The sequence below is a fragment of the Sylvia atricapilla genome, chromosome 1 (genome assembly GCF_009819655.1).
Source record: "Sylvia atricapilla isolate bSylAtr1 chromosome 1, bSylAtr1.pri, whole genome shotgun sequence".
Classification (NCBI taxonomy): domain Eukaryota; kingdom Metazoa; phylum Chordata; class Aves; order Passeriformes; family Sylviidae; genus Sylvia; species Sylvia atricapilla.
The window spans coordinates 140,734,759-140,748,806 of record NC_089140.1 but is presented as its reverse complement, the minus strand read 5'-3'; positions in this window follow the sequence as shown (position 1 = coordinate 140,748,806).

Genomic DNA, 14,048 nt, shown 5'->3' with positions numbered 1-14,048 from the left:
TCCTACAAGCACTTACACACATGCTCAATTATGGATATGCAAGTGTCTCTATTGTACAGCTCAGAGGGGTGTTATGAGGTTCCACTTATTAGTGTTGTGGGGTGGTCTGGTGGTCTGGTGATGTTGGACACTTGATGCTTCCCTGTTTTATTGGAATAACCATTTATTGGGACTGCTGTAAACCCAGAATCAGCCAACACAATCCACAGACTCCCTGTAACCCAAAGAATCCCCCTGGTCAGCTGGTTCTGAGACAGTGCTTCAATGCAATTGAATCTTTCAGCACCTAGTTCTCATAGGAAATTTTTTTTTCCTAATGAACCTTATAAAGGCCACCAGCTTTTTAAATGAGACATGAAGTACTGTAGCTGTAAAGTTGCCATTTTGTGATTAGGTAATGAATACTCCCTTTTCTCATTTTTCATTGATATTTTTTTGTTCTTTCTTACTACGTTAATGTTAAGGTGTTGGTTTTACTTCTAGCTGCATAGAATCACTTTTCCAACAGTTTTTCCTCCTTCTTAGAGTGACACGTTACAAACGCCAGAGTGATTTTAAGAGTCCAGTTTACAAGTGGCTTGGTGCTACATGCAAAACATCTGACTTCAAGTAATCAAACTTCACCTTATTTGAAGTCAGATGATTTGAGAATATCTTCAGATCTGATCTACAGTTTATTGTACAGTGTTTTCCTTGTAAATCATCATATTTAACCCTTCTGGATGCATTTCAGATACTTTATACCATCTCATACCTTCTCTTATAGCTTTTATTTCCTCTCACACAGCAATAATAGAACTGTAATGCCCTACCACATGGCTGAGTTCCTAGAATTTAAGTGTTTGTGATACCTACACTGAAGTTCACATCATTGCACTCAGCATGAGTTGAGCTATCTAACCAAGGCAAGAGACCTTAGCAGTCAAGTTTATCTCCTGGCACAGGGTGCCTCAATGGCTCTAGCCAAGCTGTGTGGTCAAATATAGGCCACAAAAATATGTACTTCAATTTAGTGGAGAGATAAAGCTCACAGATGATTCCCCCAGTATTTGTAAGAGCCTGCTGTGATGCCTGAGAGCTCATCACTGCCATATTATCAGTCCTTCAAAGGGGGATATTAGCCATCTGCAATAGGTCGCAGGTGGGTGCCAACACTGGTGCTGTCTCCAGTAAAGTTATATGCCATCAAGAGATTCCTGCTTTGACAAACAACAATATGACAAAATAAACTTTTCTTGTAAAATTCCTGAGTATTGTTTCCTCACACTTAGTCACATAGGTGAAACAAACTTAAAAAAGTTCCTGTTGGCAGATTAGAATGTTGCTGGCTTGGCTGGAGTGTCTCCATACAGTGGTTGTTGAAGCAGCAGGGCTGTCAATGTTGGAGGCTGCAGTTTTGGGGCTATCAGTGCTGAATGCTGCAGTTGCACTGTTGGAGTGCAGAAGTGACATGACACTCTAAAAAGTGTAATGAAATGCTTGCTTCTGGGTGGGAAGGAGATGAAAGGCAGCTGCTCTTAGCTCTGCTGGTAATCTGCCTCTGGCTGTTGCTCTCCCTGTTCCTTCTGCATAATTTCTAAAGGACTGATTATTTATCTGCAGTATAAAATGTACTAGTGGTGTGAATTCAGCTTGTGATGGGGCTCTTTGCACCTGTTACTTCAGGAATGATCTTGCTATCTCTTTTGTGGCGTCTCTGCCACCTCATATTCATTGCCAAAAAAATGATTGCTGATGGCAAACATCTGCCTATTCAGTGTTTCACTGAGGCAGTTGACCTTTACACTTCACATTCAGTGTATTGCTGCAGTGAGGATCATGCTGGTTTTTTCTTTCATATCTGGAAGGGGTAAAATCAATTCTTTTACCCTTTGGTCACAGTTACATTATTTGCATGGTGATTCCCTTCAGCAAGTGGAACAGTATGTCCCCAAAGTAGTCATCAGTTACAGTATGAGCTGAGTTTTCTGGTTTGTAAGAATCTGGCAATGAAGATTTCCTGTAATACTACAATTTGCATCTCAAATGACGCCAGATTTAACTGCCACGTGCATATCTCAGTTTGGAAGGCACAGCCATTCCGAATTGCAATATGTAACATAGAGAACTATGTTTTTAGTAATCAGTATACATGTTTCTTGCATTTTTCTGAGTTTCAGACATGAGCTAAGAGGATTCACATTCTTAGAAGACAGCTGTCTTCTCCTGGATATGATGATTTAAAAAGGATCTGCAAATATCTAGTTGATGTGTCTAAAACCCTAAGTTGTTTGGTTTGTTAGTGTTTTAACTGTCTTACAGACCTTTTTGCTTTATTTTAGATAGGCAGAATTAAAGAATGGAATTAAGCTGATCATTTAATGAGTGTATGAATCCTTTTAAAAATATATATAGGAAAATATTAAGGCAAAAAAGGCAGATTTTTAAACTTCAGATTTAGTTCAACCTGAACTCCTGAATCTTGAAAAACCTTGGTTAGACTTCAGAAGCTCAGTATTACTGAACAGATCTACTGGTGTTTCTCATCTTCTGCAGAATTTAACTAGTGTATCTATCATTGTGGAACCACTGAACCATTGAGCATCAGTTTTCAACACTACTGAGACGAAGAAGGAGAAAATAAGTACAAGATTATACTTGCAACTTTCTGTCTGTTAACATTTATCTCAGTGGTGACAGATCTCTTCCTTTTGTGAGGGATTGATAACAGTTATGGGGTTGATAACAATCAGACAGCTCAGGCTGTTAAGTATTATGGAAACCTGCTGGGGTTTTTTATTCACAGTAGTCTCTCATTTGGTGACTGTCATTTGGTGGACAGGACCACAGGGAGTAATTTCTGTCACATAGTAATTGAGGGGAAAGACCTGCTCTTCATTAAAGCTATGTTGAATGAATTTTGTGGGCAATAATGTATTTCTGTAGGTAGCTTCAGCAGCTTTTCTGCCGTATAATAACATGGTGTCTTGAATAGTTCTCTGAGCCACAAAGCCCTTGATTCAAGCCACAGCAGCACCTGCTGGTCCAGAACATCTTTCCAGGTACACTGAATCCCTCTCACGAATAGCTGGGTACTGCTGTACTTTATTTCCATTATTGTGTTGTCTGTATGCTCTTTTTTTACAGAGGCCAGGGTAAAATTTATTCCATGTTGTGTAAGCACAGTCACTGAGCTGGAAATGCTGGTTAAAAAGGAACAGTGAACTTTGTTTTCATGGGCTTTCTGCTTTTGCAAAAGGGGACAAGTTTTCACAAATGCTAAGTATAAACTATCTTGTAAGCTGAGCCTTTCAGAAGGTCCTCGCTCTTGAAACTCTGAACTCATTCCTGTTTTTGAAAATAAAAACCAGCCTTTGGCTCAGTGCTTCTGAATCTTGGACATCTGATATCAAAAATTAGGCACCTGATGTTCACTGTCACGTGAGACCACTATGACCTGGAAACCCTTGTAACTTCAGGCACACCAGGACACCCAGTTGGCCAAATGTCACATCTGTGCAGGGGCCAAGCTCTTACACATTCATGGCTGTCCCAGAAAACCAGGCACACATTTCCATGGCTCATAAAGCTTCACTGTTAGAGTCTGTGTGGTAGCAGATCTGGGCTTGTGCATGAGACAGCTCCTAAGGGTGCAAATGAAGTGGAAACTGGATTTAAAAGAAACACTTCCAAATTATGCATTTGTCATATCCCAGACGGCTGGAACCATGCATTTATGTCAGTAGCATATTGGAGCCTAGCTAGCAAAGGACAATGACAGACTAACAATAAGAATAAAACTAATGAAAAGCACATGCCTTAAAGGGTGGCAATAGATTAAAGAAGATAATTTTGCAGATGACTGAGAAAGTTAAAACATTAACACAGTTTTAATGTAAGAAAGGAGTAATTCTTCCAGTTACATGATTCCACATGGATGTATCTGGAGAAATATTTCTTGCTATGCAGAAAAACAGATTCTTTGGTGCATCTCCAGCATGGCTCCATTCAAGGGAGATAAGCCAATTCACAGCACACTTGCAGTGCTGAACAGGCAGTCAGAAGTTAACAGCACTTAAATCACTGTTGGTAATTATCAGTTTGTACTCTCAATTGCTGGCTGCAGGTGGTTTGCCTAACGCCACTTCCATTCACATCAGGGACAACAGATTTGATCCTTTTACTTCCAGTGGAACTGCAATTTATTGGGACTGGAGGGCACTCGGTACTTCTCAGCAGGGCTTCTCTCCTTCATCACAGCAGTACCTTTGTCTGCATGGTCTCTTCCAGGAAGCATAAAAGGCTCAGCTAACCTTGCTGGCAACACTTGCCGGATGAAGTGTGGCTCTAGGGCTTGTCAGACACGTACTGAAACGTTGCAAAATGTGGAGCTTTGAAAAATATTTTCCCAAATATGCAGTTGTAGTGGTGACAGCTTCCTAGAGACATATTTTACAACATTATGATATCTTACTGCTTTGTACCAATTTTTTATGTGCAGCTAAGCAAATTGTGATGGAAGAGGTTTAAGTATTCATTGGAGAATAGGTCATTACAAGTACATTCTTATTTATGAATGTACTTATAGGACTGCAGTGTTTCTGACTACATAACAATTATTTGTCTATAATTGCCAAAATACATCCTGACAGTTTTTCATTTCAGTTACAAACTTTAATGGAGCAACTAATCTAACTTTTAAAGGTAAACTAAACTTTACCTTTTAACAGCTGAGAACTTACGAGTTGCACTAAATGTTTTCTGTTAAATGCTTTTCTGTTGGAAATGGTTTTTTTTTTTCAAGACAGTGACTTTTCTGTAGATCTCTGACAGAATTTTGAACAGTTTTTTCAAATACAAAATTATGCTCGCTTCAGGAATTCCTTTTGAAAATTTGATTGAATGCATAAATAAATGTCCTATAAGGATATAAAATACCTCTCTTTATCTTTAGCCTGAAAATCTGTATATTATTCAAAATGCTTCAGTAGTTAAGCTCAAAAGTACAAATATAAATATTACTTTAATTCCTAAATTCATAATCTACATCTATTTGGTTCAGGCGCATAGTAAATGTAACCACAGACTGTGTCATTTCTGAGTCCTGGAGAGATCTATCAAGCCAAGTGTGAATACGTTTAGCAGCAGTTTTGACATTAAGAGTATGTACTCTCAACAAGTTCAGAACAGACAAGTTGGTGTTTTATGAGAATTCAAACAGATTGAACTTTCCACTTTAAATGTCAGATGTAAATCTGAAGGGAACTAATAAACGCAAAATAAAAGCCTTATCTATGTGATCAACCCTTTTCTTCACATTAAATTATTAGATATAACAAAGCTCTATGCCTCTTAGAGCCACCTACTGCCATTCATCCATAGAACTACAGAATCTGTGTCACATATGACATATCTGCTGCCTATTTCATGTGCCATGTACCACAGCAATAGTGAAAAAATTACATGCATCTTTATATACATGCATATATAGGCTATTTATATATGTGCATGTGTGCGTGCAATTATTGATATTAATAGTCATTACACTTAAATAGTATTTCAACTGGTAGTAATTGTTAATGTTAACTAAAGCCCAGCTTTGTGACACTGAGCTGTAGATCATGTTGTGCCTTTTAAAATGCATGAGTGCAACAAATCACTGTAAGTGTATATGGTGCACATGGTGTTAAATCTGTGGAGATGGCAAAAACAAAACTCAAAATGAAATTGTTGAAAACTTCAACATTTAATGTGTGGAGTAATCAGTTTCTAGTTAAGAGATTAAGACACTTCCTGACAGACTAGAAACATCCAAATATTTCATTTGGAAGTACTAAAAAATAGAGCAGAGGGTTTTTCTGTGTTGGCTGCTTTGTGGCTGCTAATCTTTTAAGGGAGACATTGAACCTTTGAAAGCATCTAATGCAGACAGTAGGATTGAGAGGAAATTACAAGCAGCTCCCCAAAGCCTGTGATCTTAGTTCCACTTCAAGAAGAATTTCATTGGGCCACTGAGCTTGTGAAATAAGCACTGATACTTAGAATCAGTCAGGAATGTCAGCAGCATCCTAGAAGACATGGGAGATGGCTGGTTTCAAGTGGTGTCAAAGAACTGGTCACTCTCTGAGCTCCTTTTAAACTCTTGCAAGATGCACTTGCAAAACTGTTCTGTTTAGGAGTAACTGTGCTGTACCATGAATAAAATCCAGAAAATAAAAGGAAATCCCAAGTCATATCACAGAAGTCTCAAATTTCCTTTGAGACACAGATTCCCAGGAGAGGGACTTCTGCAACTCAAACAACCCATACAAAAGAAATTTCCATAGAAAGAGGGAAAAATCTACAAATCGTTCTTTGCCAGGTTTGAGCAATCACTGTTTGGAAGCTCCCACAGGGTGTGCAATAAAGAACTGTGAGAAAAAGACCCTGAAGGCTGGAGCCAGAGGAATTCCTCATGTTGGAAAAAAATTGCATGGAAAGTCCCTTCAGTGATGGGACAGGAAAGAAGAATCTGCAGAAGAGAACTGTGACTGAATTTCACTGCGATGGTAAAATCCTTCCATTCATTCAAGTTCAAACAGGTTTCCAGTTGGAGTCCATCAAATTGGAAAATGTATACAGTTCAGAAGAAGATTAGGAATTATAGGACTCATAATTTATGGGACTTACAATGTTCTTTCCTGAAACTTCTAAAACCCTTTTTTTCTCCCAAGAAAATTGCTTCCTTTTTCAGTTTGAAACATGATAAAGTTTGAAACAAAGATGCATAAAAGAAAAATAAAGGGAGAAGGGTAAATTGGAAAAAAGTAATCTCAAGATAAACTACATCTGCTGTTTTCTGTTTCTTTTTAGGTTTCCAGACTGGTATTGGGAAATTTTGAATTTGCTTGTTCTGCCAAAGTGATCACTTGCATATCTTTGAAAAGAGATTTGCACATGTACTTAGAAGAAACATTTCTCAAAAGAATTTTGAACAGCTCTTTCCTCCTATTTTACGCTATTGCATGTGCGTGCACACACAGCACGCACTTCCCGAGTAATTTGCAGTGTCCATCTGTCTGGAAGATGATTATCTGCCACTTTGGTGCTCTCTACTTGTGTGCTTTGCTCTGTGTTTGTGCTTATGGAAAATGTGCAGTACTGGCAAACACATTGTTCTGTTTATCTGCACGACATAAGATAAGCAAGAGGATTGGATTCCTCAATGGAATTGTGTCCTGGTAATACAGAGGAAAAACTAGGAAAAACTGACCTAAGGTAGAGGCTAATTCTCCAATAGTTGGGCAGTCTGGAAGCTCCTGTAGTCTGGAAGCTCAGGGCACTGCCAGCTGTAGTGGAGTGTGTGTACTCTTATAAATGGGGCGTGTGTCTGCCTGTGCAAACAGACGTGGGTGTGTGTAACCATCTGTCTGCTGCTGGGGATTATCTGTTGGGTACCAGGACTGACGTTTGCTTGCCTTAACATAGGAATTTAGTGTAATCTGAAATACTCCATGATGAACTGACACCTGGATATGACTGGTAGAAGGACAGATGTCCTCTGGATACTCAGCATCCTTCTGGAGCAGCAGGTGAAAGTCAGACTGGAAAACTGTGGCCATATAAACCAACATGTTTAGTTGACTGAATTATTCAGAATATGATTGCATGACCCAGATCTGATTTTGACATTACTTGGGTAAACCTGCTAAAATAAGTGATGCTTCTCTTGCAAGTACAGATTTTTGTCTTCCACTTTCCACTACATGGTATTACATTCTCTGCCACTGAACTCTATGTTTGATAGAACAAATACATGAACTTGCATTTAAATACTATTTCTGCCAAAATCCCTATAGAGGACTGAAAAAATCCAAATCTAGGCTTGTCCCAGTTCCAAACAAGAGAAAAGGAAAGAGAATAATACTAGGAGAAATTCCTTGGGACAAAAGTTTTTTAACCATTTGCCAACAATAAAATACACAGGTAAAGAAATACAAGAGTTTATATCAAAATGTTTTCAAATAAGTATTCTGTGACAGACCTGCACATTACTGGTAAGTTACCATATCCATGAACATTTGGGTATCTTGGAGACATTTTATTTTCAAAATTGTGCCTTGGAAGCCTATCAGACTGAGGGAAATGTGCTTGTTGCTACTGAGTATGAAGGGCCAAGGTGTCATCTCAGCCCCGGTAGCTGCCAGCTTTGCTCCAGCAAGGCAACAATCAGGAATTCTTCCTTACAGCGCTATCTGAAGGTGAGGAACTCCCTCTGTGACTTATCTACTTACCAGTTATCACTTTACAAATTCTAATCAAGGCTGTGTGGCCTGATATTTACTCAGAAGTGCTTAGCTAAGAAAATAAAACCTCACAGAGGGTGAGAGTTGAGCTACGGGTGTGGGACAGCTGAGTAACTCATAATCTTTATTCTGTCAGTGACATCAGACACTTCTATTCACATAGCTACTGCCATTGTAAAGCAATAGAAGGTGAAAAAGCAAATAAAGCTTTAAAGGTGCTTCGAAGTCTGAAGAATTGTTCAGGAGAACTGAATTGTAATTATGTATTTCTGAGAAGAGTTTACCACTCTCTATTTTTTTCAGAGTAGTTTCAGGAGCCACAACATCTGTCACTTCCAAATCTGCAGTGTTCAGAGTCCAAATGTCGGCTCAAAACTTTCATAGGCATGTGTTGGTGATACCAGTGATACCAGTGCTGTGGGCAGCACTGATCATTCACTCCAGATGAACACCCACTGGTTTTGTTATTTCTCATGCAAATTGTGGCACTGGGGAATACAGGACGTCAAGAGTAGTCTTATGATACTGTTCATATCTTTAAAAGTCATTGCAGCTGTGATGGGAAGCTCTAGAAGGAGTACAGTCAACATGTCATCAGAGAGGAGGAGTCACTCGAAGTGCTGCATGCCAGACAATTTGACATTTCCTCCCCAGCTGTTCAAGCCACCTGGATGTTTCCATGCAGAACAGAAAGATTTACTGGCAGTCTGTGGTCATATCACCAAAGAATTTAATCTCTGAAAAAAATCCCCTGTGTAAGTTCTAGGCAATCTCAATTCTCAGATCTTTTATTTTTCCTGGAGCATTTTTAGAGTACATCTGAAGATTTATGACTTTGCAGACAGAAGATAAAAGGGGATTCCAGCAAGCACTTACACATCATCTGTTTGAACCCAGGAGTAGTGGACTCAAATAGATTAGCCATGATAGCTAACTCCAGAGCCTGCCAAGAGGTAGGCATATTTTTAGAACTCCTAAACATTAACTCTGATGGACTTCTAAGAGAAATTTTATTTTTTCTTTATTGAAATATTTTTAAATTTAACCTTCTTTTAAAGCCAACTGTAACAGGGCCTGGTGCTGAGTGATGCCAGGAACTGACCATGTGCTCCCCAGCTCTCTGCATGGGAACTAGAAAAAAAAATTACTCTGTCTACCAGACCTGTAGAGTTTAGGGTATGGTAAACTGGAACATCAAGGAGTAGTGCTTTTGCTTTCAGCTCTGAATAGCAAAAAATATGATTAAGATTCAAAGCCTGTACTCAAGGGCTACAGAGGTTGTGAGACTGCAGAACTAGGTGGTGCTGCATCTTGACAGTGCATGAAGATCAAAGGTAATTACTTCAGCAACCAAACAGGGATTTAGAAGTCCAGCTTTTAGCATGTACTTCTGAAAAATCTTGGCCTGTGCTAAGTATGTTAAGAAAGGAATGCAGCTTTGCAAAACAGAAGTCCTTGCACATGGGAATATTGCTTTGCACATGCAAACAATGTGTGTACAGAGACTGGTGTATAGTTACTTGACTGATGCAGGGATTTTTTTCATTGGTTTATTTAGTTGGTTTATTTTGGTCAGGGCATCAGTAAATTTCATCACGAATTATCCTACGTATTTGGTTAGACAACAGGGGTAATTATTTTTCACTCTTTTTTCCTCTAGTCATTTCCCAGTCAAAGTTTTTCATCCAGTTTCCAAGCCCACATTTCTATGAAGTGGAAAAACTGTATATAATCCATAGAAGGGGAGCAAGAATGACAATAGTCTTGAAAAACATGACCTTTGAAGGAAAGGTTTAAGGGACAGAGTTTGTTTAGTCTAGAGAAGCAGAGCCTACTGGTGACATGATAACAGCTCTGATATATTTAAAACGATTATGAAGAGGCCCGTGATAAATTGTTCTGTGAACATTTGGAAGCTGGACAAGAAACAATTGACCTTTCAGCAAAGAAGATTCAGGTGATATTTTAGGAGCAAAATTTTATAAGCACAATTAAGTATTGCAACATGCTACTGAAAAAGGCAGTGAAATCTCCTGCAGATTTCATGACAAACATCTGTCAGAAATGGTCTTGGCAAGTGGGAGATTTGGCATCCAAGTGAAAGGATTGTCTAAACCCCCTTTGAAGTCCTATTCCGGTTTATTTTCCCGTGCCTATAAATTTTCTTTGTGCATGTCTTTTGCTTGTACACTGTAAGAAATATGATGGTCTAAAAGTTGGTGATTTGAAGGTGTGCTTTTGGATAGCTTCAATATTGATGTGTTAAGCCGCTGACGTGTTTCCTCATCTGGTTTTGAAGTCATCAGTGACAAGGTGACTGGACAGGAGCCTCCTGGTGTCTTAACAAGCCCTGGAGCATTTCATGTCAGCCCCTAAGGTTGGGTGCCAATTGGTCTCTTCAGGCAGTTTAAAGAAGTTTTTTAAAGCCATTCTCTGATTTCTCGTGTGCTCCCTACAGCCTAGCGTAACAGAATGAGTCTCTGGAGTTTGAGAAACAGAGCTTCTGCAGGTTTTACTGTACTGAAAGAAAGCCAAAATGATTCATTTATTCTTGTAGGAGAGTGTGATTTGAGAAGATGGGGATGGAGGTGACTCAGACACATAATGCTGAAGATGTGTGGGGTTTTTTTACCTCCATTAGCTTTCAGTGGCTCTGTGACTTGCTAACAGCAAAATGCCAATGCAAACTGCTTTTTAGCTTGCTGTGGGATGGGAATAATAGGGGAAGATCAGTACTTATGTCACTTTGACACTCCAGATGATTCTTTGAGGCTCTGAAAAGGTCAATGACAAACAAATGCTGCTGGTTTGGTTTCACTTGAAGCTTGTGCAGAATTTAAACAGCATAAGTCAACAAAACAGCATATGTTTTACATGAAAAATATGTTGTTCATAATGGTTTCTTTTTAATAAGAAAAAAATTACTCATTCAGGACAATTTTCTCACATTGTCATGCCTTATAAATATTACTAAAAATTTCTAATTTTCTCTATTGTTTTGCCAATGTTACTTTATCATTCCTTCTCCCAGCTTCCCTTTTCCTTCATATTGTATATCTGAAAAGCAGGGGCTGCTCAGACCCTGCAGTGCCTTGGCAGTGGCTGATGTGAAAGCACATGTGCACATAGGTGGTGCTTATAAAGATGCCACCTAATCCATTTGGTCCTTTAGCTGGTGGGTTTTGGGCATGTTTCTAACCTTTCAACTCCTCTCCTATATCGTGTTTCTGTTATTACTCCTGGTGTAGAGTTGGATCACATTTTTTTTCTGTTTCTGTTTTTGCTCTGTTGGAGGATGACTGGCCAAGGAAAATGTATCTTTTGCTCCAGTGGATTTTATTTCCTTTGATGACAGCACCTCTGTGTCATTTCGCCTGATCAGCCTGGAGAAGAGGAGACTAAGGGGACACCCTTGCAGAAACTTGCAGAAGTTTCTTCATGAGTGGGAGAGGAGGGGCAGGCACTCATCTCTGTGGTGACCACAGACAGGGCCAGAGGGAATGGCCTGAAGTTGTGTAAGGGGATGTTTAGGCTGAATATTAGGAAAAGATTCCTCACTCAGAGTGTGTTTGTGCACTGGAACAGCTCTCCAGGGAAATGGCAAGGGTCACCAAATCTACCAGAGCTCAAGGAGTGTTTGGAAAATGTTCTCATGCACATGGTGTCACTCTTAAGAATGCTGCTGTGCAGGGCTGGGAGTTGGACTTGATTGCGCTTGTGGTGCCTTCCAGCTCAGTTTATTCTGTGCATCTGTGATCCTGTGATTCTGTCTCAGTCCTCCTGGATATCATCCTGGTTTTGTCTTTCTCTGATTCTCCAAGAGTTGTGTTTAGATTTACCACTATTAAAAGAGCAGTTACCCTGAATGACACATGACAGTGGCACCATCCCATTTCTCTGTAGCTGTATGAGACAGGATTTGGAAACACAGACTGTGTGTTGGCCTCAGACCTGAGTCACCTACATCATCCCATCATCCCGACTTTTGATATGTACTGTCAGCCATGAAAAACCTCACTATCAGGTACTTGGGAGAGTACACAGCAATACAAAACAGTTTTGTGGAGACTTTTTTTTGTTTTTTCCTGTGTTTTGTCTTTGCAGTCAGATTTTTTACTATGCTTTCTTCTTTCCAATAGCTTTGTTAGCCTTGTTTTGTGCTGGAATTCCCACTTGACACTAATGGGTTTAGTTTTTCTGTGTTGTTCTGTGGCCTCTTGCTGTTACAAAATAAGGTTACAAAACTTGCTCTCAGTTTCCTGGCCACAGCTGATTCCTGCAGGCTGCCAGCAGACCACTTTTCCCAACCATAGCTATAATCCTCTGCGGCAGTATTGCTTCCTGACACACAGAGAAAGTATTCCAGTTCTGATATTATCTCACAATATGTCTTTGAGATTTCAGAAATCTGTCAAATCTTTGCTTTTACTGCAAAACCTCTTTGTTAATGCATGACGTGTATGTGGTTTGCTTTAAGCTGAGTATTTAGGACTACTGAGTACACACATTCATCTATTTTATGATGCCAAATCTTATATTTGGTGAGATTACTGCTAAGCCACCATGGAATGAAATCCTGTCTTGCACATACATCCTGACACCATCTACATAGGGTTATATATAACGTCTCAGAGTAGGTTTTCTTGTAAAATGGCCAGGCTTAGACTTTGAATTGCTTCAGTTTGTAGAGCCTAGTTCTGGACAGAGCCTTACTGGTTGCCCTAAAGGTCTCAGCAGCAGTAGCTCTCAAAGGCACAAACCTCAATTCCTCTCCTGGCCCTGCAGTCACATAAAATGTGTTTGCCCGAACATGTTTGTGGTTGACTTTTATACAGTATTTTATAAAACTTATGCCATCCACACAAAGGTGAGTAGAAGGAATCCTTCCATTCTAAATATGGCCATGGATATCCTTATCCCAGTATCTCTCTGACAGTACTTCCTTCATTTCTTGGTGGATGCCATAGCCTGACTTTATTTAGCCCCTGATCCTACACTCCCTGTTCATTCAAGATGTTTTGTAAGGTTGTGGTGTTTTATGACAAATGATTTCCTTTTGATCAGTTTTACTTTTCCAAGTATCTGTTCTGTGGTCTATGACTTTCACCATATTTCTCCATTTTGCTTTAACTGTGTGAAGGCACCTGCACTTTTGATAAATGTGCACTAAGTCCAAACAGTTGTGTGCTCCTGCTGGTTGTTTGATTTGTTTCACACTTTCTCATCCAGGTACTTCCCAATTGCTTGTGTCTTTCAGAATTTTCTCATCCTTGAATCTTGATGACTTTAGTCCTTAGTGACCTTAATCCTGGTGGAATTGAGGTTGCTGGTCTTTATCCTGCCATTTGCTCTCTGGCAGCTGGTGTGGGTGTGTCAGCCTGGTCTCCTCTTGCCATGTCATACATAACAGGCCAGCTGTGAAATCTAACTGACCCTCATAGTTTGTGCAAAGTTTTCTCATTCTTTCACTTCTCTTATGGAAGAGATTATGATGGAATCTGGATTTTTGATATCAGTCTCTTTCAATGAGAATTGCTCACCTGTGTCTGTGTATGACCCTTTACTGTCAATGTTAAGACTTTTGGTTTATTTTCTTTTACAGGACCTGATCTTCCAGACTATTTCTGCTTGCTTACTCTCCAGTAAAATAGATTGTGTCCTGTCTCTTAAAAGTGAGGGGTTTATAACTAATTTTTATAACATTTCAGAAGGTATGACCATAACAAATATTTCCTCTTTTAAGCACAAATAAGTCTCTAATTCTGTCCTGGTCTATTTCAAAAG